The sequence below is a fragment of the Lactuca saligna genome, chromosome 6 (assembly GCF_052625555.1).
Source record: "Lactuca saligna cultivar CGN05327 chromosome 6, ASM5262555v1, whole genome shotgun sequence".
NCBI classification, from domain to species: domain Eukaryota; kingdom Viridiplantae; phylum Streptophyta; class Magnoliopsida; order Asterales; family Asteraceae; genus Lactuca; species Lactuca saligna.
The window spans coordinates 125,772,171-125,782,826 of record NC_136422.1 but is presented as its reverse complement, the minus strand read 5'-3'; the positions used below and the strand labels follow the sequence as shown (position 1 = coordinate 125,782,826).

Below are 10,656 nucleotides of genomic sequence, written 5' to 3'. Positions count from 1 at the left end.
GTTCTGTCTTGGTCATTCTTCACAACTGGTCCCTCACAAGAACTTTTGCTCATGTCTAGACCTCTCACATATGGTTTGATAGTCGCAAATGTGAGACGGACCAAGATAGTAGGACAAGGTCCATCATTGCTACTTCTTAGGCATAAATCGCGGAACCAAAGCGTCAAATTTTGCTACGCACGTATTTACTCCTTGTTTTACAATTTACAAAAAGAAAAAAAAATCATAGAAAAATAAAATTAAAGTCTTTTGATCTTTTCTAACAGAAACATAGAAGTGGTACGAGATAACAAAGGATTTTACGTGGGTCCTCAAGTACTTTAATATATAATGCCGTCTAGTTAAATGTAAAGATAGTATATTTTATAAATATATAAAACTAAGGTGTTAGTTCAAACTTTATTATCAAGATGTCGACCATATCAATATTTTGTTTGGAAGATTAGGGTTTGCGGTGGAGATCTGGATACCAGCTTGGATCGTGATATCACTTTCTGAACTGATATTTCTACCCTATGTCTGAATTAAAAGAAATTCAGCCTAGGATAATCCAAGCGGACACCTACGTTTCTAGGCACAGAAAACGTATGTTATTATGCTAAAAGGTTCTGTGAATGTGTGATGAAAAACGAGAGCTAAAAACCGTCTCTCTTCTGGAAACGAAGAGTTGTTTATATACTAAACACAATTAGGGTTTTATTAGGGTTGGGCTGTCATTACTTGCTTAGGAAGCAAGTAATATTAATCTGGAGTAGGGTTACCAAAAACTAACGAATTTCGTTAGATTTACCATAATAACCCTAGCCAAGGGCTTTGCCCCTTGGACCCCTCTAGGGGCGCTGCCCCTAGACCCCGCCAAAGGGGCGCTGCCCCTTTGGAAACCCCGGACCCCCGACTACTCATCGAACCGGCTTCTGACTCGATCTTATACATGTGTGCACTCCGCACAAACCCGTACATGAATTAGAATACAAATCATGAAGCCCCTTAACTCACATGTTAGGTCCAGTTACTTAAAATGACATAGTAATACTAAAATCACCAACAATCCTCCCCCATTTTAGTGTAACCCTTGAACAAAATAACCTTATCAACAACAAACCAAACTAGTACATAATGAAAATGTAGCACCTGGTTTCCGGTATGTGAATTTTATTTGAGCATTGCCCTATTTTAGCCTTGGACTCGGCGAGTCATAAGGTCCGATTCGCCGAGTAGGGACGAGACTCAGGACACGTTTAAGTGGGCGACTAGGCGAGTCCATATCCTGGACTCGGCGAGTCACCGCTGCTGGATGAAACCCTAAGTTTCAAGGGTTTGCACCCTATTTAAACCCTCATTCCGCCCCAACTCGTCCCCATTCACCCCCAGAACTCCCCCAACATCGTTTTCCCTTATTCCCTTGAGAGATTGAAGTGTTCTTGGTGTGTTCTTGAAGGTTTTGAGGAGAAAGAGGAGTAGATCAAGAAGAGGAGAAGGAGATCAGCCATCTTTGTGTCATTTCAACATTTTCCTTGAGGTATATCTCGTTTTCCCCTGTTTCTATGCTTAAGATTTCATTTGAGACACTCTTGAGCAATTCTTCAAGCTTGTTTGTGCTTAATGTTTCGTAATAAGTGGATTAACCTTTAGATCTAGGCAAGATTGAGCTCCAGGAGCTCAGATCTGTTAGCTTTATGGCCCCATGTGGCTTGTTCATCCTAGATCTACCCTTTTGAGGCATTTTGCACCCTAAAATCCACATTAGTGAATATCCACACGTAAAGTTGGAAACTTTACGTGTGATTTGTGTCCTAGAAGTCCAGATCTATGAATGGCATGGACTGAAATCGAGTAAATCGGTGTATTTGGTGGATGCATGGCGGCGACTCGGCGAGTCATATTGGCGACTCGGCGAGTCTGGTCGCGAGTCACCGATTTGGTCCCTTCATGATGTATCGAGTTGAGCCGTGAGTCACAGGTGGTGACTCGGTGAGTTGGGAGCTGAACTCACCCATGTTAGGACTCGGCGAGTCAATGCCCTGACTCGGCGAGTCCAAGGCAATCTTCATAAGATCAAGAGCAGACTCGGCGAGTTGTTCATACAACTCGGCGAGTCTTAGCATAAAGTGTTCTTCGGATGAAGATGAACTCGACGAGTTGTTCATACAACTCGGCGAGTAGGATGAAGGAGTTGAATGACAGTTAGAAGATGAACTCGTCGAGTCATAGCCCAACTTGACGAGTAGAACCAGGGACCCAGGACAATAGTTTGCTAGGGACTCGGCGGGTGGAGATCCACTCGGTGAGTCGGGTCAACTGAAAGTTGACTCTAGCATTGGCTTAGAGCTAGACCGGGGGTAAAATGGTCATTTTACCTAAAGGACAGTTAGCAGTGTTTGACTAAGTATATTGTGGGAATTACAGCCGGGGAGTTTCCGGAGCAGCAGCAGCAGTAGTAGGTGATCAATTCCCACACAGACCAGTAGCTATTTCGAGGTGAGTTTCCTTTCATTAGTAACGGGTCTAAGGCACCAAGGCCGACCCGCATAGATGAGACGTTAGTATTGTAGTGTGGGCCGAGCCCGTATCTATTAGTCGAGTTGATTGTGATATATACCAGTATGATAGAACTGTTTATACTTGTTGTCTGCGTGATACTTGTATGATATGTGCTGACGGTTGGGTGTGGGCGAGGCCTGTATCCCTCCGAGAATGGAGTGTGGGCTAGGCCCGTATCTCCCAAGTGGCGAAGTGTGGGTGGGGCCCGTATCTTCACGAGTGTGGGCGGGGCCCGTATCTCCCAGGAAGTGAGGTGTGGGTGGGGCCCGTATCCTCACGAGTGTGGGCGGGGCCCGTATCTCCTAATTGCATGTTTTGTTATATGATGTATGGTATGGGGTATTATGGGGGAGCTCACTAAGCTTTGTGCTTACGGTTTCAATTTTGGTTTCAGGTACCTCCTCAGCTAGGGGAAAGGAGCCGGCACGGTAGCAGCATGTCACACACACACTCTTCGGTTTCAGCATTTACGAGATTCACTGGGATTGTACTCTGATATTTGATGGATTGTATGGTTTGAATATTAAAACATGGTTTGCGATGTGCTATGGCGTGATCAAACAATACTTTTAATTATTAATGTTTTCTAAAAGTAATGTTTTAAAAATGAAATTTTTGGACATGAAAATTGGGTCGTTACAGAAAATATCGAAACGATTGAATTTCCACTTAGTATCATACAATTGCAAATATTCGTGAATCAGGGTGTTCTAAGAATTGAACCCGTCAAACCATTTGAATACCAGAAAGTAACATACATACTAGTTTATTGAATTTCTAGCATAATACAACTTAACACTATTATAAAGTCGTGTGTCCCAATCCTCTCATGATCGTGTCAAGGTCAAGTCCACAACCTCTTGAAATGCGGCTACACTTTACAATCACGTAGGTAACTCCTTTCCATGTATATGCACATCTATTTATCAAAGGAATTATTAAGAAGTTGAACTTCAACCTGGCTAACTTGCAGAACCGAACACATACCTGGGATGAATACTTCATGTGTTCCAATCTATAAGTATGAGCTTTCCACATTGAATTCAACTCCTAACATTATATTAGGAAGGAATTGGGTGTCTCATCATTATAGAATTAAATGGACTTTAATCCCATCCCGATTAAAGACTTGTGCACTAAGTCTCTTGTCAGACCTTTAGTCAAGTGATCTTCTAAATTATGTTGCGATTTCACAAACTCAACCGAAATTACAGCATTCATGATTAGTTCTCTAATCATACTATGTCTAACACCTAGGTGTCTAGACTTGCCATTATAAACCTGGCTATATGCCCTAGCCAAAGCGACAGCACTATCACAAATGATAGAAATAGGTGCTTTCGGTTTAGACCACAAAGGAATCTCATAGACTAAATTCCTTAGCCACTCTGCTCCTTTACCAGCAGTTGTTAACGCAACAAACTCAGATTCCATTGTCGAGTTTTTAATGCAAGATTGCTTCTTGGAAGCACAAGAAATGGCACCTCCCCCAAGCAAGAATACCCAACCAGAAGTTGAGGAATGGTCCTCCATGTTGGTAATCCAACTTCCATCTGAATGACCTTCTAAAACCGAAGGACTCCCCAAGTAACTCAAACCATAATTCATGGTTTCCTTGAGATACTTAAACTTTCTATTCACTGCTTGCCAATGTTGAGCACTAGGATCACTAGTGTACTTGCTCAACTTACCTACAACAAACGCAATATCATGTCTGGTACTTGTCATGGCATACATCAAGATACCAATAGCCTTATAGTATTCCAACTGTGAAATGGGAATACCATTATTTGGCATTAATTTCACACTTGGGTCCATAGGAGTATTCATAGGATAACAATCAGTAAAATTAAACCGCTTGAGAATTTTCTCAATATAATGACTTTGAGTCATTACCAATCCTTTTTTCATCCTCTTAATTCTTATTCCAAGAATTACATCAGCCTCTCCTAAATCTTTCATGGAAAACTTGGATGACAACAATTTCTTTGTTTCATCCACTTGATTTTGGTCGGTGCCAAAAATCAACATGTCATCTACATACAAGCAAACGATCACTCCAGCTCTAGTAGCATCATCAAATCTACTATAAACACATTGTTCACATTGGTTTGTTTTGAAACCAAAAGACAAAATCACCTCATCAAATTTTTGATGCCATTGTTTAGGCGCTTGTTTCAGCCCATACAAAGATTTGACAAATTTACAAACCATATGCTCTTTACCCGACATAATGAAACCTTCTTGTTGTTTCATGTAAACTTCCTCATCAAGATCACCATTTAAAAAGGCTGTTTCACATCCATTTGGTGAATAACCAGATTGTGGATACTTGCCAAGGCAACTAACAATCTAATAGTAGAAATACGTGCAACTGGAGTATACGTATCAAAATAGTCAATACCGGCTTTTTGTCTAAAACCTTGAATGACTAACTGGGCCTTGAATTTGTCAATGGTCCTATTAACATTCATTTTCTTTTTGAAAATCCATTTGCAACCAAGAGGTTTAGAACCCGGAGTCAAATCAGACAACACCCATGTATTGTTCTCAAGAATTGATGACATTTCATCATCAATCGCTTCCTTCCAAAAGGCACTATCCCGAGACTTCATGGCCTCTCGATAAGTCTTAGGATCATTTTCAATACTATAGCAATAAGAGTATTCAAGATTAATTTCATCCCTTGAACCTTCCACCAAATACAGTTGGAAGTCGGATCCAAAATTCTTAGCAATTTGGCCTCTTTTGCTTTTACGAATATCTTGTGGTTCTTGCACGACACCACCATCTTGACTTTCTGAATTTTGCTCTTTATTAGCATCAAAAGTCAGATCCTTAGGCCTTTGAATCGATGAAAACCTCATCTCATCAAAAATTGCGTCCCACGATTCGATAACAGTGTCTATTGAAACCGAATCATTAGGTTATATTACATAAAACCTATATGCCTTGGAATGTTTAGCATATCCTATGAATATGCAATCAATTCCACGTTCTCCTAAATTCTTCTTTTTGGGCTCGATAAGTTTTACAATTGCTCGTCATCCCCAAACTCGAAAATAACTCAAATTCGGTTTTTTCTTGAACCAAAGTTCATATGGGATTGTTTTTTTCCTTTTATTTGGAACCCTATTTAACAAATAGCAGGCCGTTAACATGGCCTCTCCCCATAATCCTTCACTCAATGCCGAGTAAGACAGCATCGAGTTTACCATTTCCTTTAAAACTCGATTTTTGCGTTCAACAATGCCATTCTGTTGAGCCATGTAAGGTCCCGTGGTCTCATGAATGACACCCACTAATTGGAAGTATATGGGATCCATATATTCACCTCCCTTATCAGTCCTGAGACATTTAACCGGAATTCCCAATTTCAATTCCACCTCGGTTTTGTATATTTTGAATTTATCTAAGGCTTCATCCTTAGAGTGCAACAAATACACATAGCAAAACCGAGTGCAGTCATCTATAAAAGTGACTACATACTTTTTATTCCCTAAAGAAGGAGTGGAATGAAAATCACATAGGTCACTGTGTACAAGCTCCAAAACAGCAGAATTTCTAGTGACACTAGGAAAGGGCTGTTTTGTCACTTTTGTAAGCATGCATGTTTTACATTTATCAGATGTCATATCAAAGGCTGGAATTATTCCATCTTTTGACATCTCATGCATCCTTCTAAAGTTGACATGACCTAATCTTACATGCCAAAGCATAGATTTATCAACATTAGAAGCAGAAGATACAAATGCAGAATTCTGAACATGTAATAATTTGTCAACAATATTCAAATGAAACATTATTAAATATCCAAAGCCAACAAACATTCCACTCTTTGACAAAACAAACTTATCCGACTCAATAACTTGTTTAAAACCATCATAATTCAAACAACTAGAGCTAACAAGATTCTTGCGAATCTTGGGAACAAAGAAAACATCAAATAACCTAATTGTCTTTCCATAAGTAAATTCAAGACACACGACACCTAAACCACAAATAGGAATAAAAGAATCGTCTCCCATTTTCAGCACCGAGCCATCTTCAAGCGGATTTAATGTTTCAAACATCCATCTATCCTTTCATACATGGTTCGTTGCTCCGGAGTCGATCCACCAAGCAACATCATCATCCTCCTTTCACTTAAGTCGAAGACCCGTTCACTTTCCCATTGGCTCTACTGTTTCCAGCACCATTGTTGCCCAAATTCACATGGCAATCACGCTTGCAATGTCCAACTTGATTGCACCTCCAACAAACCAAATCCTTTCTCTTTTTGTTGGAGTTACTTGGGACATGTTCTTGCTTATGTTTGCCATGGCCTTTGTGGTTCTGGTTCCTTGGTTTGTTTTCAACCATATGAACCGAGGGTTGTCCAGGTTCAACAAACCAAATCCGGATTGAGTCACCCATCTCTAGAAACAGATAATATCAGTTCGATTGTTTGGAAGATTAGCGTTTGCGGTGCAGATCTGGATACCAGCTTGGATCGTGATATCACTTTCTGAACTGATATTTCTACGCTATGCCTGGGTTACAAGAAATTTAGCCTAGGATAATCGAAGCAGACACCTACGTTTCTAGGCACAGAAAACGTAAGCTATTATGCTAAATGGTTCTGTGAATCTGTGATGAAAAACGAGAGCTAAAAACCGTCCCTCTTCTGGAAATGAAGAGTTGTTTATCTACTAAACACAATTAGGGTTTCATTAGGGTTGGGCCGTCATTAATTTCTTAGGAAGCAAGTAATATTAATCCGGATTAGGATTACCAAAAACTAACGAATTTCGTTAGATTTACCATAATCACCCTCAAGAAATTGAATTTTCCATTATATTTCATTAGGGTTGGGCCGTCATTACTTGCTTAGGGACCCCAGCCAGGGGCTCTGTCCCTTGGACCCCGCTAGGGGCGCTGCTCCTTTAAAAACCCCGAACCCGGGGCGCTGCCCCCGGACCCCGACTAGTCGTCAAATCGGCTTCTGACTCGATCTTATACATGCGTGCACTCCGCAAAAACCCATACATGTATTAGAGTACAAATGATGAAGCCCCTTAGCTCACATGTTAGTTCCAGTTACTTAAAATGACATGGTGACACTAAAATCACCAACATATTTTAGGTACAGTATGGTGGTATTTAACGACATGTTTAGGTGGCATTTCAACACACATTCGACATTCCTTTCATCATCATGTCTACCTATTTCTGGTGTTCCTCATTTCGAAGACAACAAATTTGCTATATTATTTTCTTCATCTATTCCTCCCTAATTTTCCTGCCATTGTCTGAATCAGTGTACTTCGAGTTCACTATTTTTCGTGTGGGCAAAACTAGTATAGTATATTCAGGAGCTACCAAACCATCTGGTGGAGCCATTGAATTCAACGAAGTCAATATTTTCAATCGTGTTGGCCATGCGAATTACGCAGATGCAGTCCAGATATGGGACAGCAAATCTAACAAGCTAACAGATTTCACCACTCATTTCACTTTCATCGTCAAGATGCAACCTTTAGAAGACCTTGGCCATGGCTTAGCTTTCTTTCTTGCTCCGGTTGGCTTCCAAATCCCACCGAACTCAGATGCTGCCAATTTAGGCTTGTTCAACACAAGTTACAATAAATTATCCCAAAACAAAATAATTTATGTTGAGTTTGATTCTAAGAATAACACCTGGGATCCTCCATTTCTAGGGGTGTTCGTTTGGATGGATCGGTTTGATCCGATCCAATCAAGTGAATCAAAATAGATTTCGGTTTTCAAAACATTGATTCGAATAGTCCAAACTATATTTAAATCCGATCCGATCCAACAAATTACAATTCGGTTGGATCGATTTTTACAATTCGATTTTTATGAGGCAAGGCATTTTGAAAAATATATAACTTGAATATTAGCAAATTGTAAAAAGAAACTATTTTTATTTTTATTATAAATTATAATTTATGAACGAATACTAAGAAAATATATTATAGTTAATATTTCATTGACAAAAAACTTTTGATAAGAAAATATATTGTAGTTAATATTTCATTGTTATTCGGGTTTTTTTGGACTATTCGGTCATTAGTTAATAAACCAAAACCAATCCGAAATCCAAAATAATAATTCGGTTTTGCTGAAAACCAATTCAAAAATCTGAATATCCGAACCAAATAGACCGATCCAAATTGTCCAATTGGACAATTCGGTTTCATCCAAATAGTGAACAACCCTATCCATTTCAACACGTGGGTATCAACACGAACTGGATTGAATCTGATAATTCAACCGCTTGGAATGCTAGTTTGCACAACGGGGATCCTGCTAATGTTTGGGTTTCTTACAATGCTAACACCCAGATGCTGAACCTGTCTTGGCAAGTTGACCTCAGGAAAGTTCTTCCTGAGTGGGTCACAATTGGATTTTCGGCTGCCACTAGTAGAGCTCGTGAGAGACATATCCTTCAATATTCATAAAGTTGAAGATACGTCAAAGAAAAGGAAACTAGCAGTGGGCTTAACGGTCCCTCTGGGTGTTCTAGCTGTAGGAGTCGTAATCACATGGGATTTATTTTGGCATAAAGAAGATAAGCCTAGTCAAAAGTCACTAGAGTCAGTTGCGTTGACATCGACAAACCATGATCTGGAAAAAGGAGAAGGACCTAAGCGATTTTCTTATGAGAATCTCATGTTAGCTACCAACAACTTCTCTGCTGATCAGAAGTTGGGTGAAGGAGGATTCAGGTGTGTCTACAAGGGGTACTTATCCGGTGAACGAATGCAAGTTTCTATCAAGAAAATTTCACATGGTTTAAAATAGGGAATGAAATAGTACCTAGTCGAAGTAAAGATCATTAGCAGGTTAAGACACCAAAACTTGGTCCAACTCATTGGTTAGTGCCATGATCAAACACAATTCTCTCATATTTATGAGTTTTTGTCAAACGACAGCCTCGACTCTCATCTCTTCTACAAAAAAAGTATCCTTGAATGGGGTGTAAGGTACAAGATCGCTACAGGTATAGCTTCTGCTTACTCTATCTGCATGAAGAGTGTGGACATTGTGTGGTGTATCGAGATGTCAAAACGAGCAACATCATGCTTGATTTGGAATTTAATGTGAAGCTTGGAGACTTCAGATTGGCTCGACTCAAGGACCCTGAACATGGTATAAAAACAACTGCTTTAGCTGGAACTCTCGGTTACATGTTCCCTGAGTACTTAACAACAGGGAAGGCAAGTAAAGAGTCGGATATCTATAGCTTTGGGGTGGTTGCATTAAAGATCGTTTGTGGGAAAAAGGAAATTGATAGAGTTGATCCATATTCGGATCTTGGGTTGGTTAAGTGGGTTTGGGGTTTACATGAAAAAGGTAAGCTACTTTATGGTGTCGACCAGATCCTGAACAATGAATTTGATGCTCCACGGGTCGAGTGTTTGATGAAGGTGGGGTTATGATGTGCGCACCCTGAACAGAATATGTAGCCATCCATACGAAAAGCAATTAATATACTCATGTTCGACGGTGCAATCCCACAACATCCATTAAGGATTTCGGTACCCATATACAACTCAACCACATATCACCTTGAAGTCGGTTCTTGTGGGGCTACGATGGCTAAGTGTTATGGATGCTAAATATGGAAAGACCTACAAGCGTTGACCTAAGGAATCTAAGGAGTAATTCGGTTCGATTTTTCTACATGCTATTTTAGTTAAAGATTTCAATATATGTCTAGTTAATTAGAATATTTAGTTTCCTTTTCCAGTATCTTGTTATCCCTATTTAAAGGGTAAATTATTATGAAATAAGGCATGCAACTATTCAGTCAAAACCCTAGCCGTATTCTTAGATTACTGATCAAGCTTAGTCTCCTTAGAGGGGGCTAGGCTAGTCTTTGTGAATGGATTCCAGCAGCACATACACAGGTAGGATTACACGAGCAAGATCCCGGGCCATATCAAATTTGGTATTAGAGCCGCTCGTGATGTCGATGCATGTAGGTCTTTCCATATTTAGCATCCATAACACTATTCCCCTGGGAGGATTGATAGAATTTTCAGGAGGCATATCCAGACTTTATGATTCAACAGACCTAGCAAACAACAGAGGAAGAAAGTGTAGTTG

General features: G+C 39.9%; 1 pseudogene; it reads left to right on the top strand.

The window, feature by feature from the left end:
- The first annotated feature begins 7,738 nt into the window (after window positions 1–7,738).
- LOC145002875 (L-type lectin-domain containing receptor kinase IX.1 pseudogene) lies at window positions 7,739–10,166 on the top strand (annotated as a pseudogene).
- The last annotated feature ends 490 nt before the right edge of the window (window positions 10,167–10,656 follow it).